We start from the raw sequence: 20,049 nt of genomic DNA on the forward strand, positions 1-20,049 counted from the left end.
CCTCCTTTCCGACCTTTGCATTGAAATCACCCAATATTATTAATATGTCATTCCTCGGAATATTTTCACAGGCTTCTTCCAGGATGTCTTAGAATTCTGTTTTATCTTCTTGATTTGCTTCTTCGGTGGGTGCATAGCAATTGACTATCGAGATGTGGGCTTGTTTATTTTCTTATGTAAGATATCCTTTCATTAACTGCTTTGAATTGTATCAGTTTTTCCCTCATTTTTTTGTTCACCATAAATGCCGTACCATTCGTTCCCTGTTTGTTTTCTCCCGAATAATACATGCTAAAGTTTTTCTTCTCAATTTTTCCTTCTTTCTTCCATCGTATTTCCTATACGGCTAGGATTTCTAGTTGGTATTTTTTCATTTCAAGAGCTATTTCTTGCATCTTAGCTGCTGCCAGCATGGTTCTAATATTCCAAGAGCCCATTCTAATGGGTTTTGTTCTTTTCTTCTTATTGAGATTCTTTCTTTATTTTGTGTGCGTTATTTTGTTTTCGTTAACCGTTTTCATTTCCGAGTCTTTTTTTGCCATGTCAATATCATATTTCAGCCGCTGTTCTTCGTTTATTAGTTTTTTGAATTTTCTATCAGCTGTTCTCTCTCTTCGTCCCATATCTAGATTTTGCCATTCACTATTAATTTCTTGTAGCCGATTTCGTTTGCTTACCTTTGCTTCTTTCGTCCTTTGCTATTTTAGTTATTTCCTTTTGTATTTCTTTTTCGTTCGATGTCCAATCGTTGTTTATATAGATACGATCTTTATGCTGTTTTAGTTTACGTTTCTTGTTTAGGATTTCCATTTTATCCGTGAGGGCTTCTGTTTCTATTGCGCATACTGTTTCTCCTATTTTTTTGCACTTCTTAGTTTTATTTGTATTTGCAACTCTTGGGCTCTGAAATTTTCCATTTCTTCTTTTAGTTTCTTATAATCATTTGTTTCTACTTTCAACCCAGTTACGGTCAAGCTTTTCTTTTTGCTAAATTTCTCCAGTTGCTCCATTCATTCATGTAGCTGTTTTACTTCTTTTTTTAGTTTTTGTTTCTCTGCTTTTACACCCATTAACTCTTTATTGGTTTGTTGTTATTCTTTCCTTAATTGTTTTATTTCCTGAAGCATTTCATCGTTTTTATTCATTAGCTCTTTCATTATTGTAATCATAACATTTTCCATGTCTTCCTTGTTTTCGTTGCCTGCTTTGCTTGGTGACCGTTTTTTAATTTTACTTCTATTAAAACAATCATCCAAGTTTTCTCTTTGCGTTTCGTTTCATCATCGGTTTCACTTCCTGTGACATTTTTTCCATTTTCTAGGAGTGCAGCGCTAAATACCTGGAATACCGATATTAGATTATCAACAATACTTAAAAAATGAAAGTTACCAATTCACCGGTAGTTAATGCGTTATTTAAAAATTAACTGCGCACCAGAGTTGTCAGTTGGTCTGTAATTAGGATGGGGATTAAAATAGATACGAATTCACCGGGACCCGGAAATATGCACACCCTGATATTCTAGTTACGTAAGCTCGTCCGATTGGCGCATGACGTTAACAACAGAGTAAAGCATAGTCCCGTCTATGCGTTCGTAATACGAACGCGAATGAAATTTGAGAATAGTACAAATGAATGAATTATGACTAAAAGAAACTAAGTGATTTTTATAGTTTAGAGGAAAATTATTAAACTATTTACTTTTATTTAAATTGATTTTCAGTTATTTGTAAAGTTCCCAGTTTCTTGATTATATTGGTATCCGGAAAATAAAAATATTCATATAATCGATATCTACTCAAATTATTATATTTCGTTAGTTGGCAAAAATTGATTAGTGGCCTACACATTAGTAAATATAATTTTTACCAAGGGGAAGAAAAGCCCCAAAATAAAACCATAAATTTAATGGATTGATAAAAAAACAAAATTTTTTACTTTTTAAATAATGTATTTCATCAGATTTAAGTAAGAGGCTTGGAAAAGACAAAAATAATTTTTACAGTTTTCATGCCATGCACTTTATTTAAATTTTGTGCATGTGAAAGAGACGTACATACAGCAACTATGTAGCAGTTTTCATAATTTTTCTTTTACGCAATGTCAGGTTGTTAAGAGACTTGTTTAATTCTTTAATTCGGAAGTACATCCGAGACCTAAAAAATAACTTGTTCGCTTTGTTAGAACAGTCTACAGTTACACTTTTGGACATAAGGTTTTCTAAATAATTTTTAGTTACCAAAATGGAATCACCATTCATGTGGAAGGAAAAATTGTCTCCAGTTACTTTATATATGACAAGAGGGTGTCTGATGGTTTATATAAACCACACTTACTCAAATGATCAACCCACGTGTACGTTGAAACCTCTTCGGATTGAATACTGGAGTCCTTCAATTTATGGCAGATATAACCAGCCAAATTCTCCAAACCATCATACTCGAGGTCACTAATGTTTTTTCATTCTAACTCTCATTGAAAACTTGAAAATCCACAACTGTTTCGTTGTTAGAATCCAGCCTTTGGATCAATTGTCCAGAAATTGGTAAATCTGGGATGTCGTCTGTTTAAACGTTCGAAAATTCGTTCCGTTGTCTCTCCTACCCGTATATAACTTTTATAAAATAAAATAAAGCTTTTTGTTAACACTTTAAAAAAATTTTAATGGGTTTCCCCGAAAAGAGCTTCATTTTTTGGTACTATGTATCACGTTAAAATATTTGATTTGGAATTTGAAGGATAAGATCGTCTTTTTTATTAGCTACAAATTTACTTTTACTGGTTCTTTAGACTAAGAATATACCATTTTTTCGTTTTTTTATATGCTACATTTTTTCCAAGAATATTTTTTCGATATATTACTTACTTTTTGAGTATTTGCGAAAAACCGCCGAAAAACGTGTTTTTTTTTGTTGAAAAGTAAATATTTTTAGTCGCAAGTGACTCTAGTACCTACTACTAAATTAACCTAGTACCGAAGTTAAAAAAACTCTATAGAACAAAAGTTGCTTAAACTTAGTCAGATCTGTTTCCGGACTTATTTTAAACGTATATTTTTTCACCCTCCAAGTAAAAGCAATCAACGGCACAAATTCAACTTTGAAGTGGGGGATGGGTAGAATCTAAATCCACATTTTCATGCAATTAGGAGTTGACCCTGAAAATTATGTGTGTTTCTTTTTATCTTTTAAATCATTTTACTTAAAATCATTTTTTAACTATCAAATAATAATTACATATTGAGTTATTTTATTTTTTAAACTTTAATAATATTTATAAAAAATTTTACTTTCTTGTAATGTAGGTATTTTTAAAACAAGCAATCATTTAAATAATTATTTTGTAACAATTTGTATTGTTTAAGAATATAATAATTACATTTTGGTTTCGTAGTAAGTGTTTTTTAAGAATATTAATGTATAGTTTTAAAATATTGTATTGCAAATAATTATCATTATTAAATGGTTATTATTTGTCAAGTATTCTTTTTCTTTTTTCACACCCTTAGTATGTAATAAAACTAAGGGACTTTCTGAAAGGTCAATCGTAGACTTTAAAGACACAAAAGAAGCGATACTTAAAAGTTACGCCCATTATATATCTTTATATCGTGGGAAATATACAATACAACACGAGCTCCAACCGCTCGACTAATACTCTTTAGAGCTGGCATCAGTGTGTGATCTCACGTTGAACGGTAAATATCTAAAATTTCGTATATAAGTCCTCCCCTTTACTTTTCAGCGACGGATCTCGTTTCGCTGTAAATTTATCAGAAAAATTTAAGTACAAAAATCTTTTCCCCTCTAAGTGTGCCATGATTAATATGTTAATTATAAAGATACTTATGAACAATATACTCCAATAATTAATTTCCTATTGGTGGATCTCGGGTTGTCCTCGATTTAGTCGGATCTCGCCTTGATATGAAGACGTATATATATATATATATATATATATATATATATATATATATATATATATATATATATATATATATATATGTCTTCATATCAAGGCGAGATCCGTTTGTATCATAAGCATTACAAGATGAGATCCGTTTTGCAAGGCGAGATCCGATTTTGGATCTCACCTTGTATTCACGTGTATATAGTGACATCTCGATGTAACAATGGTTAGGGTACAAGGAAATCGATTTTTGTCTGGACCTCATTTTGCACCCCTTTTGGTGAATTTTATATTGCAGTGGTTCCACTAAATCCGCTGTAGAGGGCAGCGCGCGCGATCCGTTGTGTATATGGTAAATATATATTTTGCAGACAACCCGAGATCCGGTAAATTTGGAAACATCGCAAATGAATTTCACGGTCAGCTCTCTCACTCGGCTTATGTCTAGCTTGAATAAGAATGTTTACATTATTTAAGGGCTCTGTCCAGAAAGGCGATTGTCAAATATCTCGAGAACTAGACGGCATATCGAAAAAACGTTGGAATGCTTTTTGAATGGTTTTTCAAAATCTATATACTTATGCAATAGCAGGGTTCTTATTCTGCCTGCGAAAGCGGTGGGTGTAGCAACTTTGAATTTTCAACTGAAACACTTTATTTTTAATTAAATAGTTGAAATTTAGAATTAAAAATACACAACTTTTGTTTGAATCGATAATAGCTTCTTTAATCCAGTCGGAAGAGCTTCAAAATCGTCGTTTTGATGACATTTTTAGGGTTTAGGGGTACCTCAGGTAGTTAGCTTAAAACGTAAGAAATAAATTTGAATAGTTAATGTTTATTGATAAACAAAGCTCCAATTCTATTTTACTTCAAATCATTTTAAGGCTATTTCAATAAACTAATCGGTTCTTTTTTCAGTTTTTTGGTAAAACATTGTAACTTATAGACGAAAATTCTTAAAATAGGCTATTTTTCATTTAAATTGTCAATAAATAATTAAATTGAGAAAAAATTGATCAGATTTACATAAATTTTGTTATTCCGTCCATATAGAAACTAAAACAATTGTTACGTAGTTACACTGAGTGTCATAAAAACCGTGTATTTTTACTCATTTCTTTGAGCTATTTCACGTAATATCGAGATATAAGTTGTATTTTTTACATAAGTTATATTAACGTTAAACTGACTTAATTTATAGTTTTATAAGCAACAATTAAGTATAGCGAAATTTATAAAACCTTGTTTAAATTGTTTTACATGCTCTATAATGCGGTTATCTTAAATTTTGTTTTGAATGTTTTTCTTCTTACTGGTAGACAAAAATGGCAAAATGTGCATTTTTGACATCAAATTGTTGATAACCAACATAGTTACTACTCAAAATATTAAAAAAACTAACCGTCGGTATAACAGGTTGCCTGGAAACCAGATGCAGAACAGTACCATAAATGTTTTAGACTTTTTAGCACTTTCTTTAAGTGAAATTTAAAATCATTTACCACCCATGTACACTCATTACGGAATCTGTTACAAGAATTTCAGCGATTTCTGCCATTTTTTCAAAATTTATTTGGATTTTCTCTAGTAATCCTTCCAAAAGACAATACATAAATGGTGAATACCTTTTACACCAACTTCAAGGAGGGTAATTTATACAGGTACATACCTGGAATTATTATATGGACCGTTCACTCTTGTTAGAGTATAGTTCGCTCAAATATGAGCTCTTTTAATCCATTTCACGCGGTAAATTAGTCCGCTTTTCCTTTAGGTCTTAGTTCATAGGTTGTGATGTTTTTTTGCCCTCTCTACTATCTTCTTCCACTCTCTCCGGTCCTGAATCTTTTCTCTCCAGTTTGCAATTTCCATCTTTGATATATCGTCTAGCAGTTGATCTTCCCATCTAATTTTTGGTCTTCCTCTTGGTCTATTTTTTACTGGTTTCCAGTTCATTATCTTCCTGATCAGTTCTTCTACCCCTCTTCTTTGTGTGTGCCCAAACCATCTGAGGCTTTGTGCTTTAATGAATTTTACTATATCTTCTCCTTTATATTTATTATTTCATGGTTCATCAGCTTTCAATATTCCCCTGTTTCTGTCTTTACTGGGCCATGTATCCTTATAATTTTTCTCTCAATTATTTTTAACTTTTCTTCGTCTTTTTTCGTAAGGCACATTACTTCTGCTCCATAGGCTATCACTGATCTGATTGCTGCTGTGTATATTTTTGATTTTGTTTTTTTTGCTCAGGTTTTTGTCCTTAAGTAGTTGGTGATATTTCCAATATACTCTATTACCTGCTTTAATTCTGTCGTTTATCTCTATACTCCTTCCGTTTTTGCCGTCCACCATCACCCCCAGGTATTTGAAGCAATCTACTCTCTGGAATGTATTTTCACCTATCTTTATTTCTGCTATTCTGTTTACATTGTCTCGCGTGCTTATAAGATATTTTGTTTTATTCTAATTGATTATTAGTCGACTCCGCCTGCAGTTTTGTTTGGTGTGATCGAGTAGCTCACAGAACTGTTGCCGGTCCCAAGCCCGGATAAAGGAGGAGGGGGTCTACAGCCAGGTTAGCACCCTACTGATAGACGTTAAAACCATAGCTCATAGAAACAGGATTATGCCTCGGAACAGGAATGATTTCATTACGACGACCAACGCGAGAAAAAGGACAACGAATTTATGGAAAAAGAAAAATATACTTCGCATCGGTACTTGGAATGTAAAGTCTCTAAACACAAGAGAGCAGGAAATCACAAAAGAGCTTGTAGAAAAAAATATACACATATGTGCACTACAAGAGACAAAGAAAAAAGGAAGGGGTCAAATTATGCTGGATGACTATCTGATGATTTACAGTGGTGTTGCAAAGGATACAAGAGCCAAGGAAGGAGTCGCACTGCTAGTTCACAGAAAATTTGTACACCAAGTACAAGAGTGCCGATATATCTCCGAAAGAATAGTTAGTGTAAAAGTCAAACTGGATGTCAAGCCTCTGAACGTGATAGCGATCTATGCACCTGAGAACAACAGGGATGCCACCATAAGAGAAAACTTCTATGAACACCTTCAGACTGTAATAAACGAGATCCCAAATGATGAATATATAATCATTATGGGTGACTTTAATGCCCGTGCTGGCAATGACACAGTTCCGGAAAAAAAACAACGATATAATGAAAATATCAGAAATGAAAACGGAGAACTTCTGACGGACCTCTGCAGCATAAATGAAATACAAATTAACAATACATTTTCCCTCACAAAGAACAATACAAATACACTTTTGAAAACACTAGAGGACAAAGATCTATGATAGACTATATTCTGTCGAATAGAGAGTTACACCCGTCTCTAATCTTGGATGTAAGAGCACTAACATCAGCAGAAATAGGAAGCGATCATAAATTGGTATTGTGCAAAATCAGAATGAAAACACATCTATGTGATAACAAAACAGCAGAATACACCACCAAGATTAAAGTCGAAAGCTTACAGGACGACTCCACCAGATACCTATTCCAAAAAAGACTAACGGAAAAAAGCAGCAACATGTATATCACAGAAAGTGACGGAGTCGAAGAAAGCTGGGCAAAAATTAAGTCTAATATCTTAGCCTCAGCCAAGGAAGTTCTTGGTGAAAGAAACATTAATAAAAATAAATCGCTTTCAAGACGAAGAACTCCATGGTTTTGTACAGAAGTGAAGGAAAAATGTAAAGAGAAGAAAAAAGCCTACCTAAAATACACGTCAACTAAAACACAAGAGGCATACGATAATTATAAGACCATAAGAAACGAAACACATTCAGTAGTAAGAAGAATAAAAAACGATCACTGGGAACGTTTTTCGAAAGAAATGGAACATGATTTTTATGGTCTCCAAAAGGAAATATGGCGCTTTATAAGAGGTCAAAGAATGGAGGTAAAGGAACTAATAGAACCAAAACATATAGAAAAGGATACATGGATTGACTATCTAAAAAAGCTTTATGCAGAGGAAGAACAAATAATGCTAGAACCGGAAACACCAGAAATTACCACAGATGAAGATGTTAATATAAGTGCACAGGAAGTACGAAAAACACTCGAAAAGCTGAAGAACAGAAAAGCTGCAGGTAAGGAAGGAATACCAAACGAACTACTGAAATATTGTGGAGCAGCAATGACAGAACAATTAACAACATTAATTAACAAAATCATAAAACACGGTAAAATACCGGAAGAATGGAGAACGAGCGAACTAATCCTACTATTCAAAAAAGGAGATAAAAAGCAGCCAGAGAACTACAGAGGTATCAACTTGTTAAATACTACCCTAAAACTTACAACTAAAATCTTACAAGACGTAATGAATCAGAGGATAAGTTTAGCAGATGAACAACAGGGTTTTCGTACTGGAAGATCGTGTACAGATGCAATATTCGTCATAAAGCAAATTACTGAGAAATCACTAGAGTATAATAGACCAGCATTTCTATGTCTGATTGACTTAAAGAAAGCATTTGACAGAGTAAGACTCAGGGATGTAATCCACCTTCTGTATAATAGAGAAATCCCTCTAGATATCATAAAAACTATTGAGAACATCTACCAAAATAACAAGATGGAAGTCAGAATAGATGGAGAACTTACAGAACCTGTAGATATAGGCAGCGGAATAAGACAGGGAGACTCATTGAGTCCTCTGCTTTTCAATTTAATCATGGATGAAATCATCAAAAACGTCAACAAAGGAAGAGGATATAGAATGGGAAACACAGAAGTAAAAATACTCTGCTACGCAGACGACGCAATATTGATAGCCCAAGATGAAGATAGTCTGCAAAGATTAGTCCACAGATTTAACATAAGAGCAAAAGAATTCAATATGACAATTTTATCTCAAAAAACTAAAACAATAGTAATCAGTAAAGAACCAATCAGATGCAAAATAGAAATTGATGGTATCAGTATTGAACAAGTAATGGAAGTAAAATACCTTGGAATTACATTGTCAAGTTACGGAGACCTAGACAAAGAAGTGAGAAATCAAGTACAAAAAGCAAATAGATTGGCAGGATGCCTTAATAACACTATATGGCGAAACCGACATATTAACACTGAGATGAAGTCAAGAATTTATAAAGCTAGTGTAAGACCAATAATGACATATGCATCAGAAACAAGACCCGATACAGCCACAATACAAAGACTACTGGAAACGGCAGAGATGAGAGTACTGAGAAGAATTACAGGAAATACACTGAGAGACCGAAAGAGGAACGAAGATATTAGAAGACAATGTAACGTACAGTGTATAAACGAATGGACACTAAATAGAAAAAAAGAATGGAACAACCATATAACCAGAATGGGGGAGACACGTGTGGTCAAAATAGCACGAGATAAATCACCAATCGGCAGAAGAAGTATCGGCCGACCGCGCAAAAATGGAGCGACAACCTTCCATATAGGTATCAATCCGCCAATGAACAAGCAGAATTGCTTATAAAGAGGAAGAAGAAGAAGAAGAAGATTATTAGTCCTCTCGTCTTTGCTTCTTTTACCAGGGTTAAAAGTGCCTCTTCTAGTCTTTTTTTATCTCGTGATACCAGTCCCAGTTCATCTGCATATCCTATGATCTGTGTTGAGCTTTGAATAATTGTCTTTTTCAGCCCTGTGTCCCTAATTACTCCTTCTAGAGCGATATTAAAGAGTGTCGTTTGTCGTTGACAGACTGTCTCCTTGTCTTACTTCGAGTTCTATTTTGGTGTCATTTGTATCGCCCTCATTTGTTTTAACTTTTGCTGTTGAGTCTTTTATTGTCATTCTAGTTAGTCTTATTAATTTTGCCGGTATCTCCATTTTTTTCATTTCTTTTAATAATTGTTGTCTGTATATGCTGTTGAAGGCCTGTTGGAAGTCGATGCATAGTATGTGTAATTCTATGTCATGTTCATAGCTTTTTTCAATTGTTTGTGTCAGTACGTGTATTGCATCTATTGTTGATCTTCCTTTGATCTATTGTTCTAAAACCCTGTTGATATGGTCCTATAATTTTTTCTGTGTATTGATTTAGTCGGTTTCTTATAATTGTGGTCAATATCTTATACGTTGTATTTAGTAGCATAATTGGTCTGTAGTTGCAGCACTTAGTTGGATCTCCTTTCTTAAAGATTGGTGCGATGTGTCCGTTTTTCCATTCTATGGGCATGCTTTCGTCCTTCCAAATTGTAACCATTAACTTGTGCATTCGCTTCGTGAGCTCCTCTCCGCCGTTGATGATCAGTTCGTTGTTGATTTCATCTGGCCCTGGCGTTTTGTTTACTTTTAGTTGTTTTAATACCTCCATGAATTCCTAATAAGTAGGTGCGACTTCCTCTTCATCTCTGTTATCTCTTATATCCTCATCCTCTGAATATGCCTTATTGTCGTTTTTGTATAGGTCCGTGAAATGTTTTTCCCAATCTTTTTTGTTTATTTTTGTGACAGATTTTTTGGTACTGTGTTGTTGTTTTATCTATTCGAACAATTTCTTGTTGTCTTTATTATTCGTTTCTAATTCTTGCATTTGTTCAGAGATCCATGTGTTCTTCTTTCTTCTATAGAGTTTCAATGCTTCTTGTTTTTCTTTTCTATATTGGTCCAGTTGTTCCTGTTCGGCACTTTGTAGCCATTTGTTTCTTGCGAGGTGCTTCAGTTGACTTTTTTGGTGACATTCCTCATCAAACCATTCTTTCGATTCTTTGTTTTTTTGGAATCCTATTATTTGTTCTGCTGTCTCTATTATGCTGTTCTTTATGTTTTTCCATTCTCCTTCTATTTCTATGTGCTCGTACTGACCCAATTTCTGTTCCAGTTGTTCTGTATATTGTTGCTTTGTTTCTTGCGTTTTCAGATTGGCTATATTCCATTTCCTCCTTTTTCCTTCCTTATGATTATTTGCTTTGATTATTTTCATCTTAAGTTTTGCTATCAACAATATGTGGTCAGTGCCTCCATTTGCCCCTCTATATGACCTTACGTCTTGTACTATTTGTGTCCACTTTTTCGAAATTAGAGTATGATTTATTTAGTTTCCATCCATTCTTCCTGGTATCATCCATGTTATTTTGTTTTCTTTTTTATGTTTATGCCCAGTACTAACTATATATGTATTTGTTGCTGCTGCTAGGTTGCAGATTTCTCCTCCATTATCATTCGTAGTTTCATGAATGGTTTCTTTGCCAGCTACATTACGATTATAGTCCTCCTTTCCGATCTTTGCATTGAAATCACCCAATATTATTAATATGTCATTCCTCGGAATATTTTCACAGGTTTCTTCCAGGATGTCTTAGAATTCTGTTTTATCTTCTTGGTTTGCTTCTTCGGTGGGTGCATAGCAATTGACTATCGAGATGTGGGCTTGTTTATTTTCTTATGTAAGATATCCTTTCATTAACTGCTTTGAATTGTATCAGTTTTTCCCTCATTTTTTTGTTCACCATAAATGCCGTACCATTCGTTCCCTGTTTGTTTTCTCCCGAATAATACATGCTAAAGTTTTTCTTCTCAATTTTTCCTTCTTTCTTCCATCGTATTTCCTGTACGGCTAGGATTTCTAGTTGGTATTTTTTCATTTCAAGGGCTATTTCTTGCATCTTACCTGCTGCCAGCATGGTTCTAATATTCCAAATGCCCATTCTAATGGGTTTTGTTCTTTTCTTCTTATTGAGATTCTTTCTTTATTTTGTGTGCGTTATTTTGTTTTCGTTAACCGTTTGTATTTCCGAGTCTTTTTTTGCCATGTCAATATCATATTTCAGCCGCTGTTCTTCGTTTATTAGTTTTTTGAATTTCCTATCAGCTGTTCTCTCTCTTCGTCCCATATCTAGATTTTGCCATTCACTATTAATTTCTTGTAGCCGATTTTCGTTTGCTTACCTTTGCTTCTTTCGTCCTTTGCTATTTTAGTTATTTCCTTTTGTATTTCTTTTTCTTTCGATGTCCAATCGTTGTTTATATAGATACGATCTTTGTGCTGTTTTAGTTTACGTTTCTTGTTTAGGATTTCCATTTTATCCGTGAGGGCTTCTGTTTCTATTGCGCATACTGTTTCTCCTATTTTTTTTGCACTTCTTAGTTTTATTTGTATTTGCAACTCTTGGGCTCTGAAATTTTCCATTTCTTCTTTTAATTTCTTATAATCATTTGTTTCTACTTTCAACCCAGTTACGATCAAGCTTTTCTTTTTGCTAAATTTCTCCAGTTGCTCCATTCATTCATGTAGCTGTTTTACTTCTTTTTTTAGTTTTTGTTTCTCTGCTTTTACACCCATTAACTCTTTATTGGTTTGTTGTTATTCTTTCCTTATTTGTTTTATTTCCTGAAGCATTTCATCGTTTTTATTCATTAGCTCTTTCATTATTGTAATCATAACATTTTCCATGTCTTCCTTGTTTTCGTTGCCTGCTTTGCTTGGTGACCGTTTTTTAATTTTACTTCTATTAAAACAATCATCCAAGTTTCTCTTTTGCGTTTCGTTTCATCATCGGTTTCACTTCCTGTGACATTTTTTCCATTTTCTAGGAGTGCAGCGCTAAATACCTGGAATACCGATATTAGATTATCAACAATACTTAAAAAATGAAAGTTACCAATTCACCGGTAGTTAATTCGTTATTTAAAAATTACCTGCGCACCAGAGTTGCCAGTTGGTCTGTAATTAGGATGGGGATTAAAATAGATACGAATTCACCGGGACCCGGAAATATGCACACCCTGATATTCTAGTTACGTAATCTCGTCCGATTGGCGCATGACGTTAACAACAGAGTAAAGCATAGTCCCGTCTATGCGTTCGTAATACGAACGCGAATGAAATTTAAGAATAGTGCAAATGAATGAATTATGACTAAAAGAAACTAAGTGATTTTTATAGTTTAAAGGAAAATTATTAAACTATTTACTTTTATTTAAATTGATTTTCAGTTATTTGTAAAGTTCCCAGTTTCTTGATTATATTGGTATCCGGAAAATAAAAATATTCATATAATCGATTTCTACTAAAATTATTATATTTCGTTAGTTGGCAAAAATTGATTAGTGGCCTACACATTAGTAAATATAATTTTTACCAAGGGGAAGAAAAGCCCCAAAATAAAACCATAAATTTAATGGATTGATAAAAAAACAAAATTTTTTACTTTTTAAATAATGTATTTCATCAGATTTAAGTAAGAGGCTTGGAAAAGACAAAAATAAGTTTTACAGTTTTCATGCCATGCACTTTATTTAAATTTTGTGCATGTGAAATAGACGTACATACAGCAACTATGTAGCAGTTTTCATAATTTTTCTTTTACGCAATGTCAGGTTGTTAAGAGACTTGTTTAATTCTTTAATTCGGAAGTACATCCAAGACCTAAAAAATAACTGTTTCGCTTTGTTAGAAGAGTCTACAGTTACACTTTTGGACATAAGGTTTTCTAAATAATTTTTAGTTACCAAAATGGAATCACCATTCATGTGGAAGGAAAAATTGTCTCCAGTTACTTAATATATGACAACAGAGTGTCTGATGGTTTACATAAACCACACTTACTCAAATGATCAACCCACGTGTACGTTGAAACATCTTCGGATTGAATACTGGAGTCCTTCAATTTATGGCAGATATAACTAGCCAAATTCTCCAAACCATCATACTCGAGGTCACTAATGTTTTTTCATTCTAACTCTCATTGAAAACTTGAAAATCCACAACTGTTTCGTTGTTAGAATCCAGCCTTTGGATCAATTGTCCAGAAATTGGTAAATCTGGGATGTCGTCTGTTTAAACGTTCGAAAATTCGTTCCGTTGTCTCTCCTACCCGTATATAACTTTTATAAAATAAAATAAAGCTTTTTGTTAACACTTTAAAAATTTTAATGAGTTTTCCCCAAAAAGAGCTTCATTTTTTGGTACTATGTATCACGTTAAAATATTTGATTTGGAATTTGAAGGATAAGATCGTCTTTTTTATGAGCTACAAATTTACTTTTACTGGTTCTATAGTATAAGAATATACCATTTTTTCGTTTTTTTTTTATTTGCTACATTTTTTCCGAGAATATTTTTTCGATATAATACTTACTTTTTGAGTATTTGCGAAAAACCGCCGAAAAACGTGTTTTTTTTTTGTTGAAAAGTAAATATTTTTAGTCGCAAGTGACTCTAGTACCTACTACTAAATTAACCTAGTACCTAAGTTAAAAAAACTCTATAGAACAAAAGTTGCTTAAACTTAGTCAGATCTGTTTCCGGACTTATTTTAAACGTATATTTTTTCACCCTCCAAGTAAAAGCAATCAACGGCACAAATTCAACTTTGAAGTGGGGGATGGGTAGAATCTAAATCCAAATTTTCATGCAATTAGGAGTTGACCCTGAAAATTATGTGTGTTTCTTTTTATCTTTTAAATAATTTTACTTAAAATCATTTTTTAACTATCAAATAATAATTACATATTGAGTTATTTTATTTTTTAAACTTTAATAATATTTATAAAAAATTTTACTTTCTTGTAATGTATTTTTAAAACAAGCAATCATTTAAATAATTATTTTGTAACAATTTGTATTATTTAAGAATATAATAATTACATTTTGGTTTCGTAGTAAGTATTTTTTAAGAATATTAATGTATAGTTTTAAAATATTGTATTGCAAATAATTATCATTATTAAATGGTTATTATTTGTCAAGTATTCTTTTTCTTTTTTCACACCCTTATGTATGTAATAAAACTAAGGGACTTTCTGAAAGGTCAATCGTAGACTTTAAAGACACAAAAGAAGCGATACTTAAAAGTTACGCCCATTATATATCTTTATATCGTGGGAAATATACAATACAACACGAGCTCCAACCGCTCGACTAATACTCTTTAGAGCTGGCATCAGTGTGTGATCTCGCGTTGAACGGTAAATATCTAAAATTTCGTATATAAGTCCTCCCCTTTACTTTTCAGCGACGGATCTCGTTTCGCTGTAAATTTATCAGAAAAATTTAAGTACAAAAATCTTTTCCCCTCTAAGTGTGCCATGATTAATATGTTAATTATAAAGATACTTATGAACAATATACTCCAATAATTAATTTCCTATTGGTGGATTTCGGGTTGTCCTCGATTTAGTCGGATCTCGCCTTGATATGAAGACGTATATATATATATATATATATATATATATATATATATATATATATATATATATATTGTTATGATCTGCTTCTTATTAATTTTATATTAATTATTATTTATTTGATTAATTATTTAATTGTCGCAAATCATACATAAAAAATGAATAAAAAATCTCAGGGTGCCTTTTTATACTATTAAAAAAAATCCAAATTATCTCACGTTATACTTATCTTCTCTCGTGGGTTCAGTATCTCTTAGTTGATCCTAATCGGGATAAAATAGGGAAAAGAAATAAAGCAAAATATTAAAATAAAAATACAGAATTGTCTTTTATTTATCAAAATCAATACTCTAAAATCTATCAAGTCTAAAAACCTGTGGACACAGATGTCCGAATGAAATTTTTACCACTTAAATTTATTATAGTTAAAAAAAATAATTTATCGGTTTGTTCCCGATGACTTTGGTAAAACAAAATTAAACAAACAAATTTATGTATTCGCAAGATTAGCTATACTTCCTATTTACTTTTAGAAATATTGGAATTTTAATTCATATGCTTTTTACTCAAAACTTTAGTTTCCGAACATAAAAATATCTTTCACATAAGTTGACTGACCTTTTGCTTCAATCACTCTGATGTCTTCTCGTGACCCAAAAACAGCTCTCCCTCGTTGACTATGTCAAAGTGTAACTAAAACGAGGTTGTCTTGTGGCAGAATAGATATAGCTTTAAAGGGTAGTTACTTATTTATGGAAGTTTCCTCAAACTAGGCTAGCTAGAAATTGAAGAGACTAAACAGTAGGGCTCAGGGGAGGATCAGGCCGTATTTGCACGCCCTAGTAAGACGGTACCTACTGAAATACTTGAATGATAAAGAAAATAAATTAATATAAGGAGTAATGAAAAGAAAAGAACTATTGACCAAGAAGATATTCAGAAGTAGTGTTGAGCGCCAGGGAAGAATTGAATATATTCCTCTCCACGTGACCTATATTGCTGTACCTAACTAATACTATTAAAAAGGTAGGATAATAAAACATATAAGTATGTACAACCAACAAATTTAATGAAAAAAAATACCTAGAACCCCTATATAAAATTTTATACAAACTAGCTAACCACCTGACGTACTAGGCTAGTACGCTCCTGTCTATTACACAGATATTACAGTAGAGAAAAGCAAATATATTGAATTTATTATACCAAGACAGTTAATGGATCTAAATATGTGTGTACAAAACTTATTATTAAGGAGGATTACAATATTGGTTGACAATCCCACATCTGATCGGAATGACACACCGGACGATACTGATATATTGTGATAATAACCTAGATAGTGTGCACAGTATCTTACCAGATAGGTTATGGTCTCCGGACTATTTTAAATAAAATAAAATACAAATACAATAATGAAAATGACATATAAAAGTTGTTGAAAAGAAAAATATTGATTATGATAACGTTAATTGATTTTAGAAAAATGAATTTATATGATTATTAAGATTATATATGTTATTATAAATGTTAAAGTTGAAATAGGTTATGTAAAAAAATTGAAAATGTAAATTTTAATAATAAAACCTGTCGTTTCTACAAAAAGTAGGCCTGTGGCTTCTCCAAACTCCGGTTAAGTTGATGCGGGAGAGCCAAGTAAGGTATCTTCCGGGTTTCCTCTACCTTAGGGGGAGTACTTCTCACCAACCAGAAGGTACGACGATGGGGTGCGACAAGGAGGTACTTCCTAGCACCGGGAAAACTGTCTATCTCCAAAAAACAAAAAAAAAATAAAATCCATCCAATGCCAAATAACCCAAAATGATCGTCTATTCCATATCCAAAAAGATTGACCTAATCTTGATCTCCACCAGTGGCTAAAAAAAAACAAACCTTGATCAGCTGATTGCCTTGACCACACAAGAAACAGGGCCTCTGCAAAAAGGTGTACCACCTTATCAGGACTTGACAGAGAAAAAATCTAAGAAAAAATTAAGTTTGATGTACTTGCTTGAAATGTCATTGACCTTGATTATCCTTGACTGGAAAGAGCCTTTTTAAACGAATATAAGGAAGTATTTGAACAAGTAAATATGAATCTGGTAATCAAGATTACTTTAAGGAGTTATATAAATGAGAGAATAAGAATGGTCATTGATTCCAAACTGATTTTGAACTGGAAGTATATAGTTAGAAAGAATTCTTTTCTCTGTAGAAAAAATAAGTGCGATGGTATTGAAGTATTGCAAATCTGATGATTGAAGAATAACAATTCATTTAAAGATAATATATGTAAGATATTTGAAATGAATAACAGGGTTATTTTTTATTTAAGGAAAAAACATCATTTTTTCAATACATACCCATTACTCTTCAAAAAGGTGTTGGAAAACAAAAAAAACCTCTTCTTTTCAAAACACTTAACAACCAAGAACAAAACAACTTCTTCCCACGTAAACTTATATTCTATTCAAACATTTCAACTAAAATTTTATATTCTTTGTAATGGCCACTGGTGTGATGGGTCTGCTTTCAACAACAGCCGAGATTGAAGTGACGAATAGCCCCTTCTGCAATGACAATCACGTCAGCCGGAAGCCGTATCGACACACAAACCAACTTCTAGGTTCCGAATTCCCCAAAAGTTACCAATTTTGTCGTCGATCAACTGCAACTTTCAATACAATTGTCTGTAAAGTTGGTTGCATACCTAATTCCTATTGGAATAAATATTTTAGTAACGATGGTAATAACTAATCGTTACAAAAGGCTACTCATCAAAGCCCTCTCCGTTCTCCAGCTTCAAAACTATCAGCATACCAGCACCAATTCTCCAACAAGCCGGGCCTCTTTTGACACGTACTCGATTCAAACAAAACTCCAAAAATTCTCTGCTCTCCTTCTCACAATAATACAGAATCAAAGAGGTATTTCGTCTCAATTTGATCTGTCTCTCGTTCCACTTTTCAACACTATTCTCCACTATCAAACAGCCACTGGTACTTGCTAACTATCTATCCACGAAAACGTCGAACTGCTCTTCAGCGATGCCAAAAACATAATGAATTCTTTTTCAAACTCTCTCAATCATTCAAACCACTTTTCCCCTTCCAACTTGCCAAGAATCATAAACAATCTTTTCCATTCGACAAACAAACAGTCTTTTTCAAAATTATTCCGACCATCCTAATTACTTTCGGGGAAATTCTACAACATTTACTCGGGTTGAAATAAATATTAAAATTCCAAACTTTCTTTTTAAACCACTTTCCCAGAAAGTGATAATTACATCTACCTGTGTATTCTATAGTTCTCGTAATAAACAATCTATTTTCATTTTAAATCTAAATACATCGTCCTTTTCACTTTAATTATTCACAAAAGTCTTTAATGGTTCATCGGAAAGCTCATTAAAAAGAGATCCACTTACATCCAAACTAAATTCTAATAAATATTTACAGCTCAATATACAGGGTGTATCAAATTTATGTGCCCGCGTTATTTAAAAAAAAATTAATTTAATTTTTATTTTGCCTTTGATTGATAAAATTGAAAACACAATAACATCCCCGCCTTGTTTTGAGATAAAATCAGTATTAATAAGTGCAACAAAAATATGATTTTCTCTCGAAAACAACACTTTTCTATTGTGTCAAAATATTTGGTCCCACCTGAAAAACAATTGCTTTCTTTTTCCCAGTGTCTGTACTTAGATGGGATAGGATAAGTTTTCGATCGAAAATTTCCTAAGTCTTTAGTCTCAAATGAATTTTCATACTTTTTGGCTACTCTGTTTTCTTCATTTATTAAATTTTCACATTCCCTCAATATTACACGCAGTTCCTTCTCCTTTTCTTCTCCACATATCAATTTTATTTCTTCTTTTTTCTTTCTTAATCTCTCAGCTTTGTTTAACTTATCCACATACCTTCTCTCATCACGATCTTGACATTTATCTTTATCCTCTTCGTCTTCATAGGAATATTCCCTCCATGATTTAAAATCATACCAAAACGAATAAAAGTGTTCCACCTCTTCCTTTGTCGAATTTTCAGTTCTTAATTTGGGCACCCGTGTTTTTTTAGACCATCGGGAGTTTAAATCAAAATAATACGTAAACGCTTTATAAAAGTCTTTTTTTTATCACTAGTACAAGGTAGATCATTGTCGAATTGTGGATCAACAGAATCGTACGCTCTTCTCCTACTTATATTTCCTAGAGTTTCATAAACCATCGTTATACAGGTAAAATAGTCATCATCTGTTTTCATTTCTGCCCCTAGCGCTTTACGTTTGTCAGGATGTTGCTTTAAGACTTTCTTCCTGTAGGCAGTTTTAATAATGTCATCTGTTGCTTTGTATCTTATATTTGGAATACCTAGGACTTTGTAATGATCTTGTGACTTCCATTCTTTAGGGTCTAAACTTCTCAAATATTCTACATCGTCTTCATAGTCCACGGTTTCTGGAGTTAGTTCTTCCTCTTTGTCCTCTTTTGGAATATCAACTTCTAGTTCGATTAAGGGATGTTGCACAAAACGAAGTTCAGGTTCTCCTCCGCCTACATTTTCGTAAATAAAATAATATCTCAGCGCGACTGCTGTGCAAATACCACTTTTTTCAATTCTGGCTTCTCCCCTGTTTACTTCTTCTTCAAATAACACAGTTTCAAAGGTATCTCTTTCGCCTTCTTTTTCTATTCTGATCTCTTTTTTCGAGGAATCTGTTACGGGTTAAAAGTCGCTAAGCAACTAGAAACGATTCTTATAAATAAGATTGTCATAATTTTTGCTTTATTGTCACAAGTACTGGCCTAAACAATTATAAAAATCAGGCTTCTATATTGTCTTGAACATTAACTGCTATCAAGCCATTTTTAAGTCCGAAATCATATAGAAAATCAGGCATGAAGTAGGCTTTAGGTATACATTGCTACCTGTCTAGTAAGTGTCATCTCTTTGTCTTTACCTGTCTAGTGTCA

This window comes from Diabrotica virgifera, chromosome 1 (genome assembly GCF_917563875.1).
Source record: "Diabrotica virgifera virgifera chromosome 1, PGI_DIABVI_V3a".
Lineage (NCBI taxonomy): Eukaryota > Metazoa > Arthropoda > Insecta > Coleoptera > Chrysomelidae > Diabrotica > Diabrotica virgifera.